This window comes from Saccopteryx leptura, chromosome 2 (genome assembly GCF_036850995.1).
Source record: "Saccopteryx leptura isolate mSacLep1 chromosome 2, mSacLep1_pri_phased_curated, whole genome shotgun sequence".
Taxonomy (NCBI): domain Eukaryota; kingdom Metazoa; phylum Chordata; class Mammalia; order Chiroptera; family Emballonuridae; genus Saccopteryx; species Saccopteryx leptura.
In genome coordinates, this window is record NC_089504.1 from 187786762 (window position 1) to 187793801 (window position 7040).

A 7040-nucleotide genomic window follows, 5' to 3' on the forward strand; every position below is an offset into this window, starting at 1 on the left:
ATGTGCAGGCAAAGCCAGAAGCTGAGTCAGGGAAAGGTCAGGATGTCACTGGGCTGGTCTTGCAGGTGCAGGAAAGGGCCACCGGCCAAGTGATGGGGTGCTTCCCGAGCTGGTGCAATGGGCCTCCAAGTGTCCCCTGCAGTGTGGGGGAACCAGCCCCACAACATTCCCCTTCCCATGGCCTCTGGGGGAACTGGCCCTGCCACACCCTGACTTTCAGCCCTGGGAGACCCCTGCAGACTCCTGAGCCCCAGACTGAGAGAAGAGTGACATGGTCGTGTGTTAGTGACCTGAGACAGCTGCACATGGGGCATCCTGGATGCAGGATGGACAGCACATGAGCTCCTAAGGCTGCCCATGGGTGACAGGGCCCTACCCTGCTGTCCCTGTGGGTTGGGCTCCTAGGGACCCTGCAGGCCAAGTGTAGAGCGAGCCTGTGCTCCTGGCTGCCCCATCTGGTCCACAGGGTGGAGGAGCTGCAGGACACCTGTGTGGCCCCATGGGGACAGGACAGCCCCTGCTGCAGGACACACACCCAGAACAGCCCCATGTGCTGGAGCTGCAAAGCATCTGCTGTCTGTTTAGCTAAGCCCTGGGGATTAACCCCCATGGTTCTCTGAACTGGTGGGGTTTTGAGGAGACTCTGGGTTTGGAGGGCTCCTCCTGGGGTGCCCTCCAGGCCCGGAGGTCCTGCAGCTGGTGGCCACCTGGGGGCAGCACTGTCCCTTTGCAGGCTGCTTCCAGTCCTCTCCTGGCTGCTGCCTACACCTGCCCATCCAGTTCCTGCCTTCATCTGCTGCAAGCAGGCTACTTCTTCCCTGGCTCAGGGAAATGGGGCCTTGGTGGGGGTTCTGGTCTCAGGCTGGCTCTCCTCTTGGTACCCCCATGGCTGGTACCCCTGTCCTTGTTCCTGGAGTAAGGAGAGCTCACCCCAGGGCTGCCTCAGGCACAGCCAGACTCACTGCCTGGTCCTGACAGCATTGCAGGGGCTCAGCTCAGTGGGGCCGCAAGGAGGATGAGGTTGGGGTCTTGGGGCCCCAGAGAGGAAGCGTTGGGCTTTGTATGGGGGAGAACAGGTGCAAGACCACTCTGCACCACTGACAGCCTTGTCTGCTCCTGTTTATAGGGTCCACTGGGCCCACAGGAGCCCTGACCCTGAGAACAACCACAAGTGGGAGGGAAAGAGGCAGAAATGGAGGCTGTTGTGTCATTGGGGGAAGGTGGTCTGGGCTGGGCAAACCAGGGGATGCCCACCATGTGTCTGATGGAGTGTTTTGAGAGGGAGAGCCCAGGTCAGCATGTGCCTAGTGGCTACTTCACATTTATTGAGCGGCTTCATAGTGGCAGTCCCTGCCTGTGGCCTGAAGTCAGTTTGCCTGGAACGTCCTGCTGGAAAAACACGTCCCCTTAACAAAAAGTCTGGAGAAGTCATCTTGACAATTACATGCAGACCTTTGGTTAATGGCCCTTGGGGAGCTGAAGGTATTGTTGAACCGCAGAACTCTTTCATAAAGCAAAGGTAAATGGGAGAAGGGGGGCACAATTTTATGTTTAAAATTAGTTCCCTGGAACCTGGACACTTCATATTTCTGAAGCTCCTTCATGTGTGTTCTCAACGCCTGGGTTGTCTGACGACAAAAATCTGTGTCAAAGCTGTTTCCATGTGTTTGTTCTCTGGGAGGAAGTCACTGCTGTGGATGGTTCCCGGCTCAGGCATGACTGAGGGAGATGTGGGTGTTCATAGGGTGACATTAGCTATGTCAGAGACACTGTGAGTCCCAGCATGTGACCCTGACACTTGGTCCACTGTGCCTGACCAGGCAGAGCCATGGCCTGAGGTCCCAGCATGTGGTTCCTGGCTCAGGGTCTCAGGGCCTTGGTGACACAATGGTGTCCTAGCCCCTGAAGCTTGAGCAGGTCTGTTTTGTGGGAAATTGTTGAGTTGACCCCAAAGAGAATCCAGTCCATCAGGGGCTGAGCAGGGTTTGTGCCGAGACACCATAATGTCTGATACCCCTGCCTTTAGGGTGAATGTTCCCGAACAGGAGCTGCACAAGGATTCTGATATACCTTCCAGGACAGAAGTGATGTGAAACCGTGGCTGGGGTCCACCCTTTGTCCGTCAACAGGAGCCCCTGGCTCGGGAAAGCCACATGCACAGAGGAAGTACTTCTGTGACCGTTGAGGTCCTGGGACCCGGGCTGTGGGCCTGGGGAGGCAGCAGCACCCAGGCTATGGGACCCTGTATGCCTGCAGTTACTGGAGCATTGAGTGCACAGGGAACAGGGACGTACAGTGCAGGTGGTTGGCGCTGATGTGTGGTGATTCCTGCCCTGGTCTTCACCAGGTACCCAGACACTCACAGCACTTAGTCCAGGAAGCCCTGCCTGCACGCAGCAGGGACAGGGGAGCTGGGCACTGAGTCCTCCCCCAGGTCAGCAGCCCTGAGTCCAGCAGGGCTTATCAGGGTCCCAGTCCCCTAGATCAGCAGTTCTGAGCCCAGGAGGTTCACACCCTGCCACCTGTGGGTTTCATGGGTCCCACTGCCCCCTCCCTTAGGGTTCCTGGGGTCCGGGTCCAGGCAGAGCCTGAGTGTGACAGGAGAGGGGGCCCCGTGGGGACCATGCTGTGCCTGCCGGCTTTGACTTCCTGTGTGGCCTCAGTCCAGACAGACCTCAGGGACCTCAGTCCCTCACCTCAGAGGACCTCACTCACCTCTGCAGACCTCACTGAGCTCCTCCAGCAGTTTCCAGCTGGGCCTCGGCTCTGGTCTCCCTCCTCAGACTCAGGCACTTCCAAAAACACTCCCGTGGACCTCCATTGGATGCTGGAAACACCCCCTCCTGGGAGGGGGAGAAGGAGGGGCCCCCACCTGGAACAGCCCTGCTGAGCTCCAGAGTGGCGGCAGCAGCTGCAACCCCTAAGTCCAGAGCAGGGACCCCACTGTGGAGACAGCACTGCCCAGTGCAAAGGGGGACCCATGGCCCTCACAGCCTCCAGTGTGTGGGGAACAGACCCTCTTGGGGGTGTCAGGATGCCTGGCTGTGGCCATGAGACCCCATGGTCACAGGGAAGGTGGCTGTCCTGTGTGTGACCACAGGGGGGTCAGTGGTCAGAGAATGGGGTGACCTGAAGGCCCAACCCCACTGACTGTGGTTCCTGCTTGTAGTCCCTCTGCGCCCCAGGCCAGAGCAAACGCCTTCATACCAGCCCTCTGGTGTCTTCGTGCCCATGGCCCTGGCCCTGGTCTGTGATCTCTGAGCAGTGGTTCTGTAAGTGTCCGTGTCCTTTCCTGAAGTGTCCTGCCCTCCCAGCCTTGAGTGGCCCTTGTCCCAGACCCCATCAGGGTGTGCTGCCTGAGTGTGGGAACTAATTTCCCGGGCAGGTCTCATCCTGCGGACTTCCTCAGCCCCATCGCTGACCAGACAAGAGGTGACTGGGACACAGCAGTGGTTTCTCTGTGCTTCTCTCTCTAGCTCAGTGGCCTGTCCAGTCACAAAGGACCTTGAGCCCCCATGTCCCTCCCTGGTGAGAGGACAGGACCCAGCAGTGAATGAGATGGAAGGGACATTTGGGGGGCTCAGTGCAGGTTTTTGGGGTACAGTCCTCACACCTCGGTTCTAGGCACTCCTCTGAGCTGCAGGCTGCAGGTGCCCCAGGGCAGCTGTGGTCTCGGGGGACATACTGCTGCCCACCTGCTCCCCACCTGCTCCCCACGGCTCCTTTCCTTCTCTGTCCGTTCAGCTCAGGCCCATTGGCCCCTTCTCCAGGACAGCCCAGTGCCCCAGAGGGACATAGCTGTTGGGCCAGTGGGCTGTGCTCTGACAGAGTCTGCAGGATGGGAAGCTCAGGGTTAGAAAGGTGGGGGGTTCAGTATTACCTCTGCGGAGACTTCTGGACTGAGGGCCGCCTGCTTTGTGCAGGATATTTGTGACTGCGGAGCTGAGGACAAAATCAGCCCCCCGCCCCGACACACAAGGCTCCCCTGTAGCTCAGGGTTTTCAGCTGTTGGGGGACCCTCAGCGTTCCTGCGGGTGGTGGGTAGCACTTGGATTGTGTCCATCCTGGGTGGGCTGAGGCCAAGGGGCTGGGGCACATAGCAAGGGCAGGTGCTCTGGTCAGCTGCACGGTGTCCCCAGCATTGGCGGCAGTAACCCCTCCCCCATATGGGGGCTGAGAGCGAGACAGCCTGGATCTCCGGGTGCCCTGTGCACCAGGTTGGGCTGAGACCCGCCCACTGTGCCCCCTCCCCACCCCGGCCAGGTTGTCACCCCGTCTGTCTCGCTCAGTCACTTATCTCCGGCTCTCAGGACCTAGAGGAGCCGTGCAGGGGGGAGTGAGTCTAAATGTGGTCTGCCCTCCCCCCCGAAAAAGGAGGTAGAACCTCTTCCTGGGGGGGTTCTGATTCCCTCCCACGGCCCTCACATCCCCGGTCCCCCTGGGGGTCCGTCCTCCTCACCCCCCTCCACACACACTGAACATTTTCCCCGCCGCCTGCTTGGATGCCTCTGCGCGAGGTCCCCGAGCCTGCACCCATGATTTCGGGGTTTGGGGGTTCAGGGACAGGACCAGCTTTGCGAAGGAGACGCTTACAGGGTTAGGGGTGGAGGGAGCTACCTCGTCCAGGAGAGCCCGCTGTCTCAGATTTTGGGATGCTGAGCATCTCTTCCGGGGCTCACCAACCCCGTCTTTTTCTGGATTTCTCTGGGGGGGGGTGCTGTTTCTCCGTGCTACCTCCCCCGGCTCCCAGCTGCTCCCGCGGGCGCCTGTTCATGTCCCTTACGCCTGAATAGCGCTTGCGGCAGGAACCTCCACATTGAACAAGGAGCGCCCCTTGGCCTCCTGGCCTTGCCCCGGCCTGCTGGCCACGTGGGACCTCACGCACATGTGTCACCTTTGTCCCTGGGACCTTCGTCTGAGACAGCAGCGAGGGGCATCCCAGTGCAGGTGTGAGAGGGTGACCAACCCACCAGTGACAGTTTCCCTGGTGGCTGTTTTTGGCTCTGCGTGTTTCCAGGGTCCAGTGATGGGGTCGGCAGGAGGCCTATGGTTCTTCTGGGGTATTTGTGGTTCATTAATTTGGCCCCAGCTGTCTACTGACAATGTCTAAGGCCCTACCACCACCCCCCAACCACGGGCTGTGAGGCTGCAGACAGCTTGACCCTTCATGGGGGGAAGCTGTGTTCGGGTGTCTGTGGTGTTAGGGGGTCGGCACTGTTTCTGCAGCAGGTTTTGTCTTCATTTCCACCATGCTCTCCCCCAAAGGGTTCTACCCACCCTCACCACCTGGTCTTTGCAGGGACCCAGATCCCCTCACTCATGGTGGCTGTACCCAAACCTCCCCACCATGGACCACACATCCTCAGGCAGTCTGTCCCCACGATCCCCGTCCAGTCCAGAGGAAAAGATGACCTGTTTGCTGAAGCTAAGTATTTGTCGACTTTGTCTTGGGAAAATCTGAACAAGACGGGAGCAGGGACGAGTACAATGACCCTTGGTGAGGACACAGGGCCACCCCTTCACCTGTGTCCACTTCCATCCCATGCCCAGGGGAGGTCATTGAACTTATCCCAAAGAGCACTTGTGTCCTCAGAAATACTGGAGTGTGGACACCCGAAGGTAAGGACACTTGAAAAAGAGTCAACACACTACACACCCAAGGTGTTCTGACAAGTCATGTATCCAAGTCCTGTCACCCCACGATATCCTGGACACCACATGTGGGCCCTGGGTACTTGTCCACCACTTAGTGCCCAGTATGGAACCTCTCTGCCCCGTCACTGGCTCCCAAGTGTATCCTCTAAGGTCGCTTGTCTAACAAGCACACCAGCTCTGTGCTCACTGCTCAGGTCTTTTGTGCATACAGAAACTTGGAGACACTTTTATTTTGTTAATGGGTCTAAATCTGCTTCAGTCTTTGTCACAGAGACCCTCAAGGGCAGAGACGGCCTCCTCCCACTGAGCTGTGGGCTCAAGAACTCCAGCCTGGGCTTTCCATTTTTGGCAAAAGAATAGTGGAAACCAATGTTTTGAAATGGCCTTGGGTGTAAAATAAGAGGATTAAAAAGTTGAACGGGTTAAAAACAGCTCTTATGATCAGGCGGTGGCACAGTGGGTAGTGTCGGACTTGGCTGCCAAGGACTCAGGTTCAAAACCCAAGGTCGCCAGATTGAGCCCAAGGTTGCTGGCTTGAGCAAGGAGTCACTCGGTCTGCTGTAGCCCCCCGTGGTCAAGGCACATATGAGAAAGCAATCAATGAACAACTATAAGGTGCTGTAACAAAAAATTGATGCTTCTCATCTCTCCCTTCTTGTCTGTCCCTATCTCTTTCACAAAATAAGCTAGGAGAGTAATGGCGGGGTAGGAAGAGATACCGATAAATCTCTACCAAACCTCAACAAGATCTTCAACCAGAAACAGAAAAACCTATCCTTGGAGCCTCCAGATGTTTCGCAATACACCCAAAGGTATGATTGAGCGAAAAATTGGCTAAATATATAACCAAACCCCGAAGGAAATAGGGAGTAAGAAATGCTCCGCCTTCCTCACTAACCTTATAAACAAGGCGGTTTTCACTGGAAACTGAGCATATAGAAACTAAGGTGGGCAAAGGGGGTGAATAGATCCAGGCTGCGGCACAAACGGCCGAACCAGGCTGTGGCACGGAGATCCAAGCCAAGGAAAAACTGTTCCGGTGACAACCCAGGCAATACAGCTAACACTCGCGCCAAACCCAGACAAAGAAAGACAAGCAGGGCAGCCATTTTACCTGATCCCTGGTCGGCGCATAGTGGGCGAGAGATTCCTTCCAAAGCCCCGGGAGGGTGCGCCCGTGTTACTCCACAGAGAGGCAGAGTCAGAGACCTTTGTGTGGGCCGAAAGCCTCCAGGCCGCCCCAGCACCCTGGGAGAGCCGCACACGGGGAGGGAGCGAGAGCTAATTCCAACACTGGAACTTTTCAGTGCGGGTGGGAGGGTTCACTCAGAGGGCAAGACTATGGCCTCACATCCTGGTCTGCTCGCATGGAGAGTGAGCAGGAG